A 20,987-nucleotide genomic window follows, 5' to 3' on the forward strand; every position below is an offset into this window, starting at 1 on the left:
ATCTTCTTTGTTCTGGTCCTTTGGTTCCTATCAGTGGTCTAAGATTTATCTTAGTGACTTTCTTGAAAGGCAAATGTAATAGGGAACTTCAATATAGATTATTCAAACTATACCCCGAGACACCAGATCCCTCTAATATCCCGATGGAAGCTCCATATACTGGGGTCTTATGGTAAATGAACTGGACAGTAGTCCTCTCTTACCTGTATTTATTTCTCAAATGGACAAGAAATGATGATACAATGGAAGGTATAGGGTCACTTTCCTCTTAAGTATCATAAGGTAAGTTTCAATCCAGGTCAGAAGCAAAAGGATGGAGGATGATGTCCAGCTCTCAGCCGTGGTGTCTTTTTTTTCCTATTAGATCATAAGAGTGAGGAAGGAAGCATGATGCAGAGGAAAGTGCCATTGGATTTGCAGAGTACTACCTCCCTCATTTACTATTTGTGTGACTTTGGGTCAGCCATTTATACATTCTGGGTCTTAGCCTCATAAAACAGTGAGTTTGGACTGGATGGATTCCTTCCATCTGTGAGTTTTTTATCTCCACAAAGATCAGGCCCGTTTTAGCTTGACTCAGAATCACCTGCAGTGCCTATCCCATGTAAGTGTTTAATACATTGTCATAACTGAACCAATAGAACTTAGGAGAGTGACCTGGAGACCCACATATAGGTCCAGGCTCCTCGAGCCTAGCCCTGCTTGGGGAGGATTATCCACCACAACCATCTTTGAATCCTCTGCCTTTTCCAGTTTCTGTCTCAGCCCCTCAGGAACATCTGTTTTGGCCGCCAGAAGGATGTTTCCTCCACCCTGTCAGGCACATATTGTTCTCCACAGTCACTTCTTGAGTTATTTCTGGCTCCCACTGAAAGTGTTGGAGAAACTCTTTCCATTTAAAAACAGCGAGGATAGTGATGAAGACCGTGCATTTCTGTATTCCCCTGGAAATGCTCCATCAGCCTCTGCCCAGGGAAGGAGGCAGCACATCCTATTAACCCTTAGTTCTGTTAACAGGGAAACAAATGAGAATGGAACCTGTCCCACTTCACCAGAGAGACTTTTTTCTCTCTAATCCTCAGGGAAATTCTAAGATCATGGCAGCTCAGAGTTTTCTTGTTAACAATAATTATAACAGCAACAATAATCACTAATAGCAAATATCTATAAAGTAGAGTCAGCCAAGCCACAATGGAAAAAGTTGACCCCAGAGCTGGGAAGACCTGTTCTGACATAAACTGGTTGTGAGATGCTGGACAAGTCACTAAACCCCTTAATTCTCAAGGTAACTAAGATCTTGGTTGTAGAGAAAATTCCAACCTGGATTAGTAGAGGAAATTTCATCACCTCAAACCACAAGTTCAGTTGCCATTCTTAACACCTTTATAGAAATTTAAGGTTTGCAAAGTAATTGATGTACACAAACTTTCTTGATCCTCACAAAAATCCTGAGATGATATTCTTAATATTTATTTTAGAGAAGAGGGAACTAAGGCAGAGTAGTTATATATCCAGTATGTGTTGGAGAGGGGAATTTGAACCCAAGTTTTTCTTACAGCAAGCTCAGTATTCTATCCACTACATCACATAGCTGCATGTTTGTTTGAATAGTGGTTACCTAGTGCTAGGTGATATTAAAGTGCATAGAGCACTAGATCTGGCATCAGGAAGATGAGTTCAAGTCTGGATTCAGACACTTACTAGCTGTGTGATCTTGGACAAGTCATTTAAATCTTGAGATATAGAAAGCATGAAGGTGGGTTACAGTTTTTCACCCATGTTAGGTGGCAAAGTCCTCTGAAAAGGAGGAATAAAGGAGTTGTGTAGGAGGCTTGAGGAGGGCAGAGCAGGTTTGGAACAGCTGCTGTGGAAGTATGATAAAGAGCTATAGGATAGATATTGTCTCATAAAGCCCTAAGATCATAAGATCTGAGATGAGGGAAACATTTATGTTTAAACTCCTTTATTTTACAGACAGGCAAATTGAGGCCAGAGATGTTACTTAAGTCACAGATGTGACTTGCCTCAGTTTTTTAATCTATAAAATGGGAATAATAATAATATCTTTATCACAGAGTTGTGAAATTCAAATAAGATAATGATTAGTGCAGTTCCTGGTATATAGTAAGTGCTATATAAATATTAGCTATTGTTATTAAAGTTTAAGGGGGATAGGACCCATCCCACCTGTCATTCAATAATCTTAAGCTGGAATTGAGGGCTATCTTCAAACATATGTATAAAAGTCTATTCTGTGGAAAGAGCTATTAAGTGCATTCTTTATGGCCCCTGGGGGAAAACCAAATAGCATAGATTGATTTATTAAATGCTTGCTACATGTAAGGTACTGTGCCAAGTACTGACAATATAGACAAGAACAAAAGTAACCTCTGACCTCCAGGAACTTATTTCCTCTTGGAGGTAAGGGTTGTTTAAATATTTGCATGGATATGCATTCATAACATAGTAGAGGGATCAGGAAAGTCTCTTAAAAGTTAATACCTGAAATGAGCCTTGATAGAGCTAAGGAATCTTAGAGGTAGAGATGAAGGAGGAGTGCATTCTAGGCAGAAACAGTCTGGGAGGAGGTGAAAGATGAAATACTGAATTTGACAAACAGAAGACGGGCAGTTTAGTTGGAAAATAGAGTATGCAAAGAGGAGCAAAGTGAAATCAATCAGGGAAGGTAGACTCTGTCTAGACTTGTGGGCTTATATGTCATGGTGATGACATGGTCTTTTATTTTAGAAACAATATGAAACTCATGAAGATTCTTGAGAGGAGGTGCATAGTCTTATAATGGCTTTAGGAATGCTTTTTTGGCACCTGTGTGAAGGAAGGATTGGAGAGTAGGAAGTCAGAAGTAATGAATACTTGAACTAGGATGATGGACGCTATATGAATAAAGAGAGGAAGCAGATGTGCAGGTAGAATTGACAAAGATTGATGACCTATTATATCTTAGGGTTGGAAGAAGAGGAAGAGCGAAGTCAAAAACGACTCAGATTGTGGAAATATTCCTAAAAGGATGGTTATGCCCTTGAGAGACATAGGAAAGGTTAAAAAAGGACTTTCAGAAGGATAATTAGGAGCTCCAGACATACTGGGTTTAATATGCATACTGGTTGTTCAATTGAACCAGCAAAGACATATAAAATGTCTATAAAATGGGAATAATAATATCTTTATCCCAGAGTTGTGAAATTCAAATAAGATAATGATTAATGCAGTTCATGGCATATAGAAAGTGCTGTATAAATATTAGTTATTGTTATTAAAGTTTAAGGGAGACAGGCCCTATCCCATCTGTCATTCAGTAATCCTATGCTGGAATTGAGGGCTATCTTCAAACATATGAATAAAAGTCTATTCTGTGGAAAGAGCTATCAAGTGCATTCTTTATGGTCCCTGGGGGAAAAGTTGGCAATAGAGGACTGGAACTCAGGTAAGAGAGATGAAGGCTAAATATTCATGACTTACTTTCAAAGAGATGATACATGAGCTCATAGGAACTGATGTGATCATTGACAGATGAAATAGAGATAAGAAGAGGATTCAGGAGAGAACCTTGAGGGACACCCAAAGACAGGGGATGAGAGATAGATGATGAACTAGCAAAAGAGACTGAGGAATGGTGAGATAGGCAGAAGGAAAACCAGGAAAGTTTCATAAAAATGAAATGCAATGGTATTTAGGAGGAGGGACTGATCAACAATGTCAAAAGCTGAAGAGATCAAGAAGGATGAGGACTGAGAAAAGACTAAGAAAAGAAGTCATTGAATAATCTTGGAGAGAACAGTTTTCATTGTAAAGTCAGCAGCCTTATTTCAAGGAATTAAGAAGTATGTGGGAAGTAAGAGTAGTAATTGAAATATAAATGACTTTTTCTAAGAGTTTAGTTTTTTAAAACAACAATCGTAATAACTGACATTTATATACAGCACTTTAAATTTTGCAAATTACTTTGTGTTCATTATTTAATTTTTATTTCACAATTAACTTTGTGAAGCAGGTAAGACATGTATTATTATTATTATTATTATTATTATTATTATTATTCCCCTTTTCAGCTGAGGAAACTGAAGAGTGACCACTATAGTTACTGAAACACAGAATATGGGATGATTACTTGAAGAGGTAGAAGACCAAGCGATGATTTTTCTTTAATATGAGGAAGACCTGGATATGTTTATAAGCACTAGAGAAGGAAATTGCATATAGTGATATATTAAATATGAAAGAGAGAAGGAGAAAAATAAAAAGAGAACAATAATAAAAACAAGAAACAGAGATAAACAGAAAAAGAGTACAACTTCCTAGGGAAGTTGGGAGGGGATTGGGATCAAGGGCACAAGTAGAGGGATCGACCTCGACAAAGAGAAAAGTCACCCTTTTCTGTCACAGACTATAGCTAAGAAGAAGAGATGATGTAAAAAGAATTTTGAGGTATAGAAAGCACTCAAAGATGGGTTCTATTTTTTTCAGTAATGTAGGAGGCAAAATCCTCTTCTGAGAGGGAGGAGGAAGGGAGTTGTGTAGGAGACTTGAGGAGAGCAGAGTAGGTTTGGAACAGCTGCTGTAGGGAGTGTGATAAAGAGCTATAGGAAAGACATTGACTCATAATGGCCTAAGATCATAAGATTTGAGATGAGGGGAACATCTGTGTTTAAATTCCTTTATTTTACACATAGGTAAATTGAGTCAAGGTGGTTATTTAGGTCACAGATGTAACATAAGAAATAGAGAGAGAACTTTAACCAGGGTCCTCTGGCTTCAAATCTGCCACTCTTTTTTTGTAATATCCCTAATAGGTGCCCTCTCTTCTCCCTTACCTACAGTCCCCTTTTATGTGATTTCAACCCACATTAGTATGTGAGCTTCTTGTGAGCTCTTTCTTTTTGCATGAATCTATATCAGTTCCTGGCTTATACTAAGCACTTGATAAATGTCTGTTGACATGACTTGTAGCATCCTACCATCTGTCTCCTTCTGTACAATGACAATATTAAGCACTGTTAACTTTTCGAGGTTGTTGTGAGCTTTCAGTGTAGTGATGCATGTAAACTACATAAACATGGACCATTGTCATAATCATCATTATTATCATTACTATTGGATAAAGTCCAAAGAATCTAATCTCTTGATGATTCAACCTGCTAAAACATCTCACAGAATCCCACAGTTGGAAGGGATTTCAGAAATCATCTTAAGTAATCCCTCCTTCATCAAGACTCTCTCTACAGTATTCCCAACAGTTGGCCACCTAGTCTCTCTATGAAGGCCCTCAGTAACAGAGAGCATTACTTCCCAAAGTAGCCCACTCTGCTTTCAGTCAGCTTTAATTATCAAGAAGTTTTCCCCTAATAGAAATCTAAATCTTCCAGTTCTATCTATAGCTTTTAGTTTTGCCCTCTGGGGCCAAGCAAGACAAGTGTAATCCTTTTCCCATATGACAGTCCTCCAAATACTTGAAGATAGATATCATACACACACCCCATGCCTTATTTTCTCTAGGCTTAACATCTACCAACCCTTCAAGTTTTGCAACCATTTTTTGATATAAGACTCAGCAAAGACTTTTTTCAGTGCCCAGAAAGATTACAATTTACTATTTCCTCCCTTATCCATAGTCAAGCTCCTGTGAAAAAATGAATAAATTAACCAAGCATGATTTCTCCCTTAGAGAAATTATGTTGCCTAGGCACGTCCCCCCTGCCCCGACGTGTTCTGTTCCCAGCTAGAATGAAGCAATTAGGATACCATCACCTGGGCTGAATGTCCCTGAGGCAAGAGAGAGTGAGCCACAGGTGCCTTTGCTAGGCAGCCAGAAGCAGGTGAATGTGCGTAGGAGGGCTTTGCAGCGAGCTCTAAGGCTGATTTCTTGTCTTTGGGAGCTGTCCAGCCAGCAATTGGCTTGGAAATAAGGTTCCTCAGGAATGCATGACAAATGACCAAGAAGCAGAGAATAACAGTCCTGGTAGCCACAGCACAGAGAGGGAGTAGACAGAAAGCATGCAGAAAGAGGAATGACTAGTGGAACTGAAGAACTCAGGGAGCTGTCCAGCAGTCAGGACGCAGGGAGCTAGAAAAGAACTCCCCTGAATACTTAAAAACCAGGACTAGGTTATCCCTATGATAAAGGGCAGAGTGGGCAAAGAGGTAGTGATCTATAAAAAAGACCAAAACTATAGAGAAGGAAAAAAAGGCAAATTTCTTTAATTAGAGATATGATGTTAGTAGAAGCCCTGAGTTTTAGGCATTGGCAGAAAAACCCAACTTGGTATTTTTCCCATTGAGCAAAACCATTACTAGGCCAGCTTACTTTTGGCATTATCCCAGGGTGTGAAATTTCAAGGGTGTTGCCAGTAATATCCCAAGATATGCTCTTCTTTCTGCCCAAGTAGTGATTACTCCTTCAGCACCCTAGAAGCCTTTAGTTGTTCCAGCGTGTGCTTTTTTCCCCTTCTGGTGATTATGCCCCAGGTGAGATCTTCCCAACCCTTGAATCCTTGCCTCAGAAACAAAAAAAGTCCCAGTTATAGCTTTGTTTCTCAGGCTATCTTCAATCAGAGCTGTTTCTCTTTGAAATCAAGGGCTTTCTCTCCTCCTTCCCATTATTTTCCTTAGCTTGTATTTATGGGGGAATTTGCATGTGAATTTATAACCTCAAATCATTTTTGCAGCAACACCTTGTGATGGTCTAAATATAGATGGATGACTTCAGCCTGAAATTGGAGACAAAAAAGGGGCCCAAATACTATTCTATGAAAGTTCTGCAATGAAGGGACAGTTTGAACTCTGCTCCTAGGGGAGAAAGATTGAACAGATTAGTGGAAGGATAGATGATTCAGCAACCCTATTCCACACAGGTTAAAATGGTAGTTGGTGTCATTTGATCAAATTCCACAGGGGGTCCACATGATACTCTAGTGAGCATTGTAAAGCTAACAGAGCCAGAGATTAATTCATCCATTCATTCAACAAATAATTCCTCAGTACTAGGTATCTTCTTAGTACTGAGGGACACAGAATGATGATTGACACACTGTCCTTACTCTCAGGGTACTCATGGTGTAGAAGGGGAGGAAAAACATGGACATACATCCTTACAAATATAACATGCCAAAAATATGGTCTTTTCAGAGCCATCATCTTCAATATAGCTTTAAAAACCGACCAGAATTTTTTGTTGTCTTTAACTTTCCTTGATGATCTCAACTCATTCTGAATTTTAGCATGTCTTCCACTGTCCTAATAGAATTGTGGCACACGTTTGTGTTCTATTAGGTAGGAGATGGAGTGGATAGAGTCTAGATCTGTATCCAGGAAAACTGAAGATAAAAATGCAGTTTCACTTATTGTCTGTGTGATCCTAAGCAAATCACTTGCACTCTAAGCCTCAATTTCCTCACCTGTGAAATGGGGATAAGAATAGCATTTACCTTCCAGTGTTCATAAGTGAAATTCAAATGAGATAATGTATATATGTTGTTTTGCACACTCCAAAATGCTCCATAAATACTATCTATTCTTGTTCTCCCATTGCTTTTCCTTGTTTCTATTTTCTATACATATATTAAATGTGAAATGATTGGTAAATTCTCAGTTCATCCACATTGATTTTTTAAGAGAGCTCTCTTTTCCTTCCTCATTGAATTTGTTCCTTTTTTCTGTTTTCAGAATTTTGTTTTTTGAGAATTTTTCATTCTTCCACAGCTGATTTTAATTACAGAATTTTAGTTCATGGAATCCTACCTATTTTTCTTCTGAACCTTTTGAAATTCACTTTTCTAAAATATGCCAATATGTACTTGACTTTTCTCTCCTATTAGAAAGCATAGAAAGGAGTAGTCACCTTCTTCCTCAAAGTTCATTTCATTTCTAACCCATCAATCAGTTTCTCCCTGTCAATGAGAATAACATTTAGAATATAATTTATTTTTACTCATTCCTTCTTTTTAATGATAAAAATTTTTTTAAAGCAAGTGAGAGAAGTTAGCTCTTTTGTTAATCCTGCAAACACTCTACCATAAAATTCTAGGGATGTGGATAACCTTCCTGTATTCATTTGTCAATGATCAACAAACTCCCCCACTCATACTTTACCCAATACAGTAATTCTGAAACTTTGACTGTCATTATTCAAATTAATGTACTCCAAATCCCACTATCTATTTGATTTCTTATCTACTTCTACCTCCTAGAATTGTTTTGAAGATTAAATAATATATTTGTAAAGCATTTTGCAAATCTTAAAGCATATATAAATGATTGTAGTTGTTGCTATGATTATTATTATTTGCCTCTTCCTGTCCCAAAAAAAGTCTCATTCTAAAGCTACTCACCTCTTCCATTATTTTCTCTAGAATGCTTGCTTCGTAAGTTAAAAAAAACAAAAACAAAACCTTTTTCATCTTAAATGTTTTCCTTTCCTACTCCTTCCTTCTCCTGGTTCTCAGGAAGACTTAGTTTCCTCTTGATGATGCAGCTTCCTTGGCCATCCTTTCTAGCAATGGCCACACATTCATTTTCTTCCTAACTCATTTGTCAAGGTAAAGAAGTTGGAATATTCCTTGCTTCCTATTGTCACTGCAACTTCGACCTTCTACCTTAATCATTAGATAATCTCTCCTCCTTTGAAGTTTACTCAGTCTATATCTACTACTCAATCGAAATTCTGGTAATTTTTGTCTGTTGACCTCAAGAACAATTCTCTTTCTTCAGTGAGTTCAGAGTCTGATCCACAGTTTCTTCTTCCCAACTTTTGCTTTCACATCAGAAGATTTCAATGTATAGATTGATATTCCTTCAAACACCCAGATGTCCCAAATTTTCAACTTACTAATTTCCCATGATCTATTTCTGCAACTTCCCTTAGTTATACACAGAGATGGTATTGTCCTTGATTTTGCCATCACTCACCAATGTACCCTTCCACATTCATGAACTCTGAAATTTCTTTATTTGATCATATTCCATTGTCACTACACCATTCCTTTTGTCTTGCAACCCCAAGCCTGTTTTTCATTGTCACTATGATCCCCAGTTTCTTGACCCCTCTGTTCCTTCCCAGAACATCGCCCTTGCTTTAGCTATATACTTGCCATCTTGGTGAATCAATTCAACAATGTCCTCATCTCTTAAATTCTTTGTCCTCCTCATCCTATTACTGATATTTTCCTGCCAAATTTAGTCTTGGATTTCTTTTACTATCCAGTTCCTTCACTTTTATTCACTTGCTGTTTAATGAAGCGGGAGAAAATAATGAAATCATACTCACTGGGTCCACTACAAATTTATTTTACATAATCTCAACTGGGCCCTCACTATAAAAAGGCTCTTCTTTTATACTTCCCTCATTGACTCACCATTCTATTTTCCTAATGGCTGTTTAAATCTTTTCAACCCTCCTCAAATCTCTCATAACTCTTCTCCCCCCCCCCATCATCTCAGCTGAGAACTGTTCCTTATATTTAACTGAAAATTTAAGGCCATTCACTGAAAGCTCTCTTTTCCCTTCCTTCTCATTTCATATCACTCAGATGTCTTCTGCCACTATTTCCTCTGTCACATTTGTTTTATGTGAAAAGGCAGATCTTCTCTATGACAAGGGAAATGCATTGATATGCACATGATTCCATTCCATCCTATCTTCTACATCAGATTTCTCCCTCTCTCACTTATCTTTATCTTCCTGTATATCGGCTACTTCTCTATTTCTTAAAAATCTTACATTGTCTCCTCCACCTCCAAAAAACCCCTCATTTGATCCATTCATCCTCACTAGCTAACATCCTGTATCCTTACTTTGTGATTGAATTCCTTAAGATATCTGGCTTATAATCAGTATATCATTTTCTTTATACTCATTCTCTACTTAACTCTCTACACTCTGGCTTCTGATCTCATCTTTCAATGAAACTGCTTTCTCCAAAGTTATCATCAATCTCTTAATTGTTAGATCTAAAAGCCTTTTCTCAATCCTCATTCTTTTTAGCCTCTTTGTAGGCTTTGACACCACTAGTTATCCTTTTCTCATTGATACTTTTTTTTCTTAAGGTTTTCATAACTGTATTCTCTTTTGAATCTCCATCTGTCTTTTTGATCATTCTTTCACCGTTATTTTTGATGGTTCTTTATTCAGGTCACTCCTTTAAAATTTTTTTGTATTTATTTTTGTTTAGAGAACAAAACCAGTGTTTCCATAAGGGTATAATAAAAAGATGATTGCATGTGAAACTGCAGTGTTATGTATGTCTTGTTATTCCTTTTAAAGATATATTAAGTTATTATATGTTTCTTTTTTTCTTCCTTTCCCTCCTCCCTAGAAATAATTATTATTAGACATAAATATATTACATGTATTATACATGTAAAATCATTCTCTATATACTCCTAATTATCAATTTTTTCTCTGGATGCAGATAATATCTTACTTCATATGTCCTTTGTAGTTAATTTGACAGTAGGTTCTCATAAGGTTCTATCCTGGACCTTTTTCCTTCTCTCTCTACTGTTTCATTTGGTGATCTCATCAGATCCCATGAATTCAATTATCACCTTTTTGTACATGGTTCTCAATCATACCCCATCTTTCTCCTTGTATCTCTCATGTAGTATCCAATCTTGTATCTCTAGCTGCCTGTTGGACTTTAAAAGCTGGGTGCTCCTAGATATCTTAAATTCAGTATGTCCCAAACTAAATTTATTATTTTTCTCTCATCCACTTCCAAATGCCCTTATTATTGCCAAGGACACTACCACCCTCCCAGTCACCCAAGTTTGCAAACTAGGTACCATCTTTCACTTCTTATTCTCTTCCCAATCCCATATCCAATCTGTTATTAAGATCTGTTGATTTGATCATAATATCTTTTGCATACTTTCAATCCCTTTCTTGCTTTTGATATTGCCACTATTCTTGTGAAGTCTCTTGACGTACTGTAATAGTCTGGTGGTTTATTTCCCTGCCAAAGTCCTTCTGGCCTCTACATATCAAGCCATACTGCCTCTCTTTCTCTATGATTGTCACCCAAATGCATGCTATCATGCGTGTTCACTCTGATTTTTGGATTTTCTCATATGATAGTACTTATTTTCTTAATATAAAATATTGTGCTCTCACTTTTTAACCTACTCTTTTTAATTTGAATAAGTCATATTAAGAAAGAAATATATCACAGGCAGAGGTCCTCTTCCTACAAATTTTCAGTGATGTCTCTTTACCTTAGAACTGTTGATTCTTCTAGCTGGAGGCCTAAACCAATGCCATTGGTTTTTCTGTTGGATTCTTGGGGAACTTCTGAATATGTCAAAAGCAATTCTTCCTATATTGCAGCTTTTCTCTTTGGTAGCAATCTTGATAAATTTCTCTTTCCATGTATTCTTCCCCTATCTTTTGTCTTCTTATCTTCCCCATCTTTTTCATGATGATAAATAGAGAGATCCTTCCTCTATCCTTTTCCCTTTTAAAGTAATTTTGGTTAGGTTTACAAGACATCAGCCAAACATGTTCTTAACATTCTTTGTTAGGTGTGTTTCAGCTCTGGCCAGGATCCTATCATTCCTATGTTTTCAACTGTTCCAGAAATCCAAATACCATTCTCAGACACCATCTTGTTAGTCATCTGTTTGCCTCTAAAATCAGCTTTTCTTTTTTGCTATCCCTTACCTATAACGGGCAATTGCAACAAAAAACACCACCTGTGTCCTATAGGTTTTAGTTTCCTGCCCAGAACTTTTCAATCTTTGGTATGCTTTGCTAGGTTTTTCCTGGCAGTTGTTTATGCCACATAACTCACCAGAAGTGGGTGGTAGAAAGATAGCCATCCATTTAGACACATTTTAGAAGATTCTGTTATGTCTTAGATACATAACCTAGAATGGACCTTTTTATTGTTGTTAGCAGATTGATGGATAGCTATTTCAATGACTCTTCTCTCATTTCTCTAACTCTTAATGGGTGATCTACTACATGAGTGCATGTGTGAATCTACATTGTCACTTCTCAGAGAACAAGCAGCAGAGCTTCTCCCCCAGGGAATTTAGCCTCTTCCTTTCCCTTTCACAAACAGCCTCATATTTCTTTCTTTCTTTTTTTCCCCCTGAGGCAATTAGGGTTAAATGACTTGCCCAGGGTCACATAGATAGGAAGTGTTAAGTGTCAGAGGTCAGATTTGAACTCAGGTCTGGTGTTCTATCCACTGGGCCATCCAGCTGCCCCTCATATTTATTTCTTAGCTTGAAATATATAATGATCCCCTTTATATTCTTTCTCTAGATGACCTGAAGATGCTAAGCTATCCATTGCATCCTGGACCATCATCAGAAGTCTAGACTTTTGTCTTGCCACTGCACTATGATGACTCTAGAACAGAGTGAGACTGACTACTCTATACTACTCTTGCCTTATTTAAATTCAGTTTATGTACAAGTCAAGATATCATCTGTGATATCACTGGTCTTTTTCAAAAATGAAGGACAAAACAGTAACAACAACAACAATTTTTCCACCCTCCAATTTTCTAACACAGATATAAGTTTAATTTTTAGATAATGGTTTTCATATGGATTGCAATATTTCAGCTCTTTTTAATGGAATATTTCACTGTTCTGAAAAATTGGAAAGGCATTCCTTGAGTCCCTTTGCCCCTCTTCTAAAATGGAGACCAGTTGGCATTTCCTAGATAGGAGTCACTTGACTATAGAACAAATAAAAACATTACTTGCTCATTGCAAGTGGAAATCAAACCCACTGCCACTTAGACTAGAAAGAAGTGGGCCCATTTTTGAACCTTTGTAGACATCTACACTTAATAAGATAGTGAATTATCATTGAAGGAGATTGAGAAGGAACAATCAGCCAAGTAAGAAAACCAGAAGAGAATAGTGCCATGGATGGCAAGCGAGAAGATGCTATCCAGGATGAAGGTGTAATTGATAATATCAAAAATTACAGAAAGAGCAAAGACTGTGAGAGGCCTAATAAAAAGACATTAGATTTAGCAGGTAAGAGATCTTTAGTAGCCTTAGAGAGATTGGTTTCAATTTAGTGGTGACTAGTGCAAGGGACTAAAAAGTGAATATGTGGTAAGGTAATAGAGCAACTGAATGGTAGACTACTTGTAGAAATTGATAGTATAAGGGAAAAGAAGCTTGTGAAGAAGATTGATAGCTTGTGAATGATACAAGGTCAAGTGAAAATTTAAAGATGTGAAGATCTGAGCATATATATATAGGCATCAGAATGGGGGAGAGTAAGTGTGTCGAGATTGAGATGAGTAAAAGATTGGGAAGTAAAAAGAAGAGGAGAAGGAATGGGATTGAGGATACATATGAAAGGGAGTAATTCTGACAGTGAGAAAGGTCTCTTGATTATGAGACTCTATAGTAAAGAAAACTCATAGGGGAAGATACAGAGAACTTGTGAATAAGGGAAATGAGGGATTTAATGATAGATGGTCTTGACATTTCTTCAGCTATTATCATCAGCTAGGGCAGCTACATGGCACGAAAGATGGAGCACTGGTCCTGGAGTCAGAAGACTAATTTTTAAAAATTAAAATCTGGGCTCTGATACTTCCTACCTGTGTGACTCTAGTTGTGTGCCTCAGTTACTCATCTATAAAATGAATTGGAGAAGGAAATGGCAAACCATTCTAGTATCTCTGTCAAGAAAATCCCAAATGGAGTCATGAAAAGTTGGACATGATTGAAATGGCTCAACTACAAAAACATCATCAGCTAAAATAATTTGGGGGTTGAACTGAAGCTTAAGGAGACAAGGTTTAGAACAGTTGTTGAAGGAAGACTATAAAACCAATTAAGGGAAGAATAAAATTAATCAACTGATATTTATTAAGTGCCTATAACACATAATCACAAAGCTATCCTACCAATGCAAATGAAGAATAGGTTTAAAGTCAATGTGTAAAAGGGAAATGAAAATATAGAAAATTGTGAACAGAGAGAGTTTGAGGTTATGGAAGTAGAATAGTTATGGATGATGGTGAGGTCTAAGATATGAGACTGCTTCCTTTTCCCAACCCTCACCCTCAACCCCTAAATAACCTAAACATAAACAATAATCATTGGTTTTCTGTTCTGGCCAGAAACTTTGAGGTTCTTTACCTCTCAGACTGATATTTTTGTAATGGTAAATTAGACTATCTTTTGTCTTAATTCTTACCAAGCCTTTAGTCATTGAATGAACTTTGCCTTTAGCAAACCAAGACCTGTGAAAGTCCTTAATTTAGAAAGACCAAATCCTGCATGCTAGTCTTTTAGTAAACAAATTGGCTTTTATCTTGCTGCTAGACTAAATGATTCTGGAAGAAAGAGTGAGGTTGATGACTCCAATTCATGAGCAAGTTAAGACATCACACTTGTGATATCATTGGTCCTTTTAGAGAACAAAAGGTTATCAACAACAACAACAACAACAACAACAACCCTCAACTCCTGTGCCTTAGACACATTGGAAATGGAGGTCACAGGAGTTGAGGGGGTTGATGAACACTGAAATCTTCAATGAGAGTGGGAATTGGAGATGGACAGAGAACTCCTTGGGAAAGTGAGTAGAATGCCCTAGGGCTGATAGATATTTGGGCAGGTGATACAAGCAGATGGAGGGATACTCAAAGGAGGACAGGTTGTTGAGTTATGGGGATCTAGCAGAAGTCTAATAGTAACAAGGGGATGCAAGAAATATGTCAATTCTTCTTCCTGACTTGACATGTTTTGAGGAGGAGGAACCTCAAATGCAATGGACTTTCTGTGAGCACCAAAAGATACATGAAAGTGCACAAATGGAAAAGAAATAAGACAAAGTGAAAGAGTTGTGGTTTCAGGAGCTAGAAGAGGATAGGGACTGAGGAACATAGGGTTGAGTGGAATAGGTATGTGGACATAGGGATAGATAGCAGGAAATAGATCTTTTTTTTTTTTTTGTCATAACAGATGGTGACTGTGACTCACAAGGTTTAGGAGAGTAGGAAGGGAGAGTTTGCTAGATACATGAAAGAAGGAGCTTCTCACTTGATTCAGGGCAGTAGCTGGTACTAATGATAGCCTATTGGGCCTGGAGTCAAGAAGACACGTCTTCTTGATTCAGATCTGGCCTGAGACACTTACTACTGGGGTGACCCTGGGCAACTCACTTAATTCTGCTTGCCTCAGTTTCTTCTTTTGTAAAGTGATCTGGAGAAGGAAATTTTCCTTTGCCAGGAAAATTCCAAATGAGATCATGGAGCTGGACACAATTGAACAACTCAGTTGACTGGAGCAGAAGACTGGAGAGTTAGAACGTTTGCTTCATTCTTTTTGTCTCTCTCCACAAACCTTTTGAGGGGCCAAAAGGTTAATATTATTAGTGGCCAAAGGGTTGTATGGTGAAGGAGACCTTTAGTGTAGCATCATGGCCATTTCATTCTCCCATCCCTCTTCTGACATATTTTCAGTGAAGGATATGGATCATGTATTATAAGGTCATAGTGATGAGGTTTAGATTTAGGGAACCACAATGAAATTAGGGTTTCTGGTGGTCAAGGAGTTAAATGATAAGGTCTAGTGGCAGGTTCAGGGTTCAGGGAACCAAATGGAGAGGTTTAGCTCCCCTGTAAGCCCTTGGGATTTTGTGCAAGGGTAGTGAGTTTTGGGGACTCCCTTCTGGCATTACAAAGGTTCTCTGTAAAGGAATTTACAGATCCGAAAACCTAGATCAGGGGTTCTCAAACTACGGCCCGCAGGCCAGATGCAGTGGGCTGAGGACGTTTATGTGGCCCACTGGGTTATGGTAAATGGGCTGAGGGGCGGCAACAGAATGTGAGGTTTTGTTTTTACTATAGTCCAGCCCTCCCACGGTCTAAGGGACAGTGAACTGGCCCCTTATTTAAAAAGTTTGAGGATCACTGACCTAGATTGATAAAAGAGGTTTATTATAAGGATTGGAAGTAAGGTTAAAGTCTAGTTAAGGAAATAGGTGAAGATAAAGAGAAAAGGGCACTGAAAACAGTATTCCAGTAGGCAGAGGCCCTTGGCGTGTCAAGCATAGCACAGCATGGCATGTTTGGAACCTCTGCAAAGAGAGGATTTTACTTTGACTCTTTTATAATAGGGGGCTTTGGCTATAAGCTGAAGGAGGCTTGTGGGTAGAGTCCAAGTTGGCTCCTAGCTGGGTTTCAGGCTGAACTGGAATTTGAATTGAATTCAATGAGTTTCAGGACTGAGCTGACCCCACCCAGATAACAAGGAAACTGTTTGTCCCTGGGGCAAAGTCCCTCACTGAGGCAGAGTTAAAGGAGATTTTCTCCTTCAAGGATTTTCAGAGTTGCGGAGTTCCCTCTTCAATAGTTTGAGAGCTAGAGATCATGTAATCCAAATGCTTCATTTTACAGGTGAAAAAACCTGAGGTCTTTAGAAAGTAAGTGACCTTCCCAAGATCACCCAGATAAGAAGTGACAGAGTCAAGATCTAAACTTCAATGACTTTAGGGCAGTTATGTGGTGCAGTGGGCACAACCAGGCCTGAAGTCAGGAAGATTCAGCTTCTCCACTTCAAATGTAACTTCAGACCCTTGCTAGCTGTGTGACCTTGGGCAAATCACTTCACCTTGTCTGCCTCGATTCCTCACCTCTAAAAGGAGCTGGAGAAGGAAATGGGAAACCCCTCCAATATCTTTATCAGGAAAACTCCAAATGGGGCCATGAAGAATCAGACATGATTGAACAACAACTTCTACTGCACTAACTGCTGAAGTTAGGATTATGTTGTTGATAGCTAATCAACAAGCATTTTAAAGCTATAGGTCAGGTACTGTGCTAATAATGACTATATGTACAAACAAAAATATAAATAGAAACAAAAAGAAAGACAGTCCCTATCCTTAAAAAGGCTTACATTCTGATGAAGGAGGTCATATTCTAATGGGTCAGGTGGTGAGTGAGAATGAGTGTGAAGTGACTACTTATTTCGAAGAAGCTGATATAATAAAAGACATGGTAAGACACTTACCATGGAGCAACCAGGACTGGTGTAGGGCTACCCTTAGCAACGACGTCTGTTGTCTCTTCAGTAGTTCCTACTGTAGTATAGTTGAGTAGTTGAGTATAGGATAACTGTTCATTCAACAAAGACATGTCTAGTACTTACAACACAGAAAGGGACGATGCTGTATCTGGGAGTATGAGCCAAAAAATTATATTCTCCAGGATAGAAAAGACATGTATAACAATAACTTCAGTGACATGAATACTAAGAGGTAACCTGGCAAAAAGCAAAGGGAGATTGTGTTTGTGTGTGTTTGTGTGTGTGTGTGTGTGTGTGTGTGTGTTCATGTGTGAGAGAGACAGAGACATAGAGACAGAGACAGAAAAAGAGACACACAGAGAAACAGAGAGACACAGAAAGTAGGATAGACTTCATAGATGTATCAGCATCTGATTTAAATCTGGAAGGAAAGAAGGATCCTCAATAGCTGAAGATGAGAAAGAGAAGAATATTTGCCTAGGCAAAGACATGGAGATGATGATAACAGGTTGGACAAGAATAGGTGCTGGAGAATCAATCAATCTGGCCAGACAATATAATATATCAAGGGAAGTATTATGAAGTGAGTTAAAGCAAGTTTGTAGCAGAGAATTGAATGCCTGGAAACATCATTTGGTTGGTAACAGGGAGCCAATGAAGGTTTTTGAGTAGAAGAGTTTAATTGAGGATGTTGAGCAGAGCAGTGGTTTAGGAAGATTCTTCTGGGAGGGCTGGGAAGGGAAGATTGTAATAAGTGAGACTGATGGCAGGAAAATCAGGGGGCATGTACAGTTGCTTTAGCAAGAAAAGACAAAAATTATATGAAGACATTTTCTATTTGCAGGTCAAACATTTTTATTCTTTTATTTAAATATGGTGAAATAAAACTAACCTAAAATAAACATAACCATTTAATTTTTTTTCTGGAACTTGAGGATTTGGGGGTCTGAGTATTGATAAGCCCAAGATACTGTCCAGGGAACGATAGGTGTCAATCATAGTCAGCAGGTCAGCACTGAAGAGCTGTTAACAGGAAGCATCACAGAGTTGTACTTAGTGTTGATCTGAGTTCAAAGTGCAACTCTGGATCTTATTGGCTGTGTGACCTTGAACAGATTATTTAACCTTATCTGTAAATGAAAGCATTGGTCTAAATCAGTGGCATTATGCTTTAAAAAAAAGACAAGACCAAAACAAAACCTGGGCCATTAATCCTTATGTAAGGGATCTTTGTTAGTTACCAACTCACAAATAAGTTAGTTATATTGACTTAAAAAAACTAAATATTAATATCATCTATATCCTATTGCATTTAAAATTTATTATATGTATCTATATTATATAATATACAGATATTATATAAATAATAAAGTGTATTATACATTTTAATTTAGTTCAGGCCATACTCAGTAGTGTTGGAGGAAGGGGAGGTGAACTCCTCTAGTTCAAATGCTTTCTAAGATAGCCAGGTGGTATAATACCCAGCTTCTTAAACTGTAGTTTATGATCACATATAGGGTCTTATAATAATGTAGGAGTCATGAAATTATAATTTATTATCAATAAATGTTTGATTTGTATAGCTATTATATATATTAATATATACCTTGGGTGATGTAAAAATTTCTCAGGCAAAAAGATTCATGAATGGAAAAAATTTAAGAAGCCCTGGTGTAGTGGATGGAAACAGAAAATCTGAGTTCATCCTGCCTCTGATATTTACTAGCTGTGTGACCCCGGCCATTTCACTTCCCTTAGTCCCATTTTCCCCATTTGTAAGTTGGGGATAATTATAACACTTGCCTCACAGAGTTGCTGTGAGGATCAAATGAGATAACATATGTATAACATTTTGTACACTTTGAAGCACTTTATAAATATGAGCCATTATGGTGATTCTAAGTAATGGACTATTTTTCCTAACAATCTGTTTCCTCTAAGACCATCCTGGAGTGGGCGGGCTGGGGCTGACAAGCAGATGACAGATTGAAGTCAAGTAAGTGAGCATCCTCTCATCCAGCTTTCCTAGGGTCACAGAGGGAAAAGGAGGTGAACATTTCAAATAACAAGATCAGGAGGAAATTCCAAGAGAGAAACAAAGAGCTGTAACTTGGGTCCCCGTAGGGAGTGCAGGTGTAATAGGACTGGGCAATTGGAATTGCCCAAGGAATTGTAGGTCCAGGGACCCCCTGAGGACCTCCAGGGACCATGTGCTTAGAGAGGCTGAGTGACCCACTCTGCATTATAGGGGGGTGTCCTGGCTAGCTTCTGATCACCAGCATTAAGTTTACAATTTCTGTTCTTTTCTCATTCCTTCCCTTAATGACACTTGTAGCTGGAGATGTTATTTCCAGAGACATTATGGAAAAACACAGCAACCAACAAATATATTTTAGAGCAGAATGTGCCCCTATGAGCATGGGAATCCACAGGCCTTTTCATATAGAGCTGGGCACTGACTCACTGACAAGTGAGCAGAAGTCCATGCAATAGCAATACATTAGCAAAAATGCCTCAGGTTGGCTGGTCTCCCCCTGAGAAGAGGACGTTGTCCCTGCAGGCTGTCATGGTGCTTCTTATACATCACATCAAGGGAGACAAAGGGAGAATAGGAAATTCTGGTAAATCACTCAGCCTAGAGAATGGATTTTGAAATAATTGGGAAACTGAAACATTTTCCTTTTAAGAGACAATCTGGTATAGTGAGTGGAAACATGTACTGTGAGTTTAGACGTCTAAGTTCTAGTCCTGTTTCTGCCACCGATTTGCTATATGATCTTGAACAAATATGGTCTGGGCTTCAGTTGCTCCTTGTTAAAAAATGAGAAGATGTAGTAGTTAGTTTCAAAGGATTTAAGATACAAACCTGGAAGAGATCTTATAGGCAATTAAATCTAAAGCTCTCATTTTGCAGATGAGGAACCTGTGGCACAGAGAGGTTTTGACTTGTCCAGCATGTGTCTTAAGCAGAGATTGAACCTAGTCTTCCTGATGCCAAGTCCAGCACTCTATCATTAGACCAAGCTGTCTCTCCACAGTCTCTTGTAACATTTCTGTGTCCAGAATGTTTCTTCTTCCTCAACCACTCTATAGTACTACCATTCATTTGGGTTTTGACAGTGCCAAGAACCGCCTCTTCCTTCTGGTTTAGGTGATAGGTTCAAAGTGGGAAGAGAAATGATATTTAGTCCCCATCTTCCCAGGGAGAGGCTTGGCACTCACTAAGCGTGGGCATCATTAAACATTTAAAGCTTAGTTTGTCACTACACCTGTTACAGGTGCAATGTAATGATGACAGTTGAATCAGATTCATCATTTGTTCTTTGTAGAGCCAGATAAAATTGCTATCGCTCATCCTTCTGTTGAAAAATAAGTGTGTTTATGAAGGATGTATATATATATATATATATATATATATATATATATATATATATATATATATATATATATATGCATGTATCACTAAATGAGCATGTATTAAGCATCTACTAAATGCAAGACACTGGGGATATGTCCTATTCTCAAGGTGCTTCTTTCTAATTGCATAGAAAAGCACATATGCACAGAATAAAGGTAAAGAAAATAAAGACAAGGTGGTGCTAACAATTGGGACATCTACCTTCATGTAAAAGGTGGTACTTCAGTTTTGTCTGGAATGAAGAAAGGGATTCTGGGAAGCTAGACTGAGGAAGTAGTGCAGTCCAGGCATGGGGAATAATGAATATAAAAGCATGGAAATGAGAAATGGAGGTATGGAAGACAAAGATGAAATGTTATATATAAAGAACAAAGAGGATTTTATTTTGGCTGGACAGCAGAATGTACAAGAGAAATAATGTACAGTGCGTGTGTGTGTGTGTGTGTGAGAGAGAGAGAGAGAGAGAGAGAGAGAGAGAGAGAGAGAGACAGAGAGACAGAGAGAGAGACAGACAGAGAGAGAGAGACAGAGAGAGGGAGAAAGA

Source organism: Sminthopsis crassicaudata, chromosome 2, assembly GCF_048593235.1.
Source record: "Sminthopsis crassicaudata isolate SCR6 chromosome 2, ASM4859323v1, whole genome shotgun sequence".
Classification (NCBI taxonomy): Eukaryota; Metazoa; Chordata; class Mammalia; order Dasyuromorphia; family Dasyuridae; genus Sminthopsis; species Sminthopsis crassicaudata.